General features: G+C 27.4%; 1 protein-coding gene across 1 annotated transcript in view; it reads right to left on the bottom strand.

Annotated features, from left to right (window-relative positions):
• LOC119592824 (rootletin-like) overlaps nucleotides 1–212 on the bottom strand; it is a 148,678-nt gene that overhangs the window by 66,816 nt on the left and 81,650 nt on the right. The gene's annotated exons all lie outside the window — the stretch shown is intronic.

The raw sequence follows: 212 nt of genomic DNA, 5'->3' as shown, positions 1-212 counted from the left end.
GGCCGTTGAAGACGAAAAGAAGAGAGATGAAAAAGAAGGGGACGAAGAGGAAAGAGGAAAGAAGAGGAAAATATAAAAGAAATAAAGATGGAAAATAAATATATTTATGAATCATATGTTAAAAAAGATGAAAAAAATCAAAAGGAGACAAAAATAAATAATGAAAGAAAAAAAAGCACACAAGAAAAGCTGTCTTAAGTTAACTTAAAAAA

Source organism: Penaeus monodon, chromosome 31 (assembly GCF_015228065.2).
Source record: "Penaeus monodon isolate SGIC_2016 chromosome 31, NSTDA_Pmon_1, whole genome shotgun sequence".
Classification (NCBI taxonomy): Eukaryota; Metazoa; Arthropoda; class Malacostraca; order Decapoda; family Penaeidae; genus Penaeus; species Penaeus monodon.
This window is presented reverse-complemented; position numbering and strand designations above follow the sequence as displayed.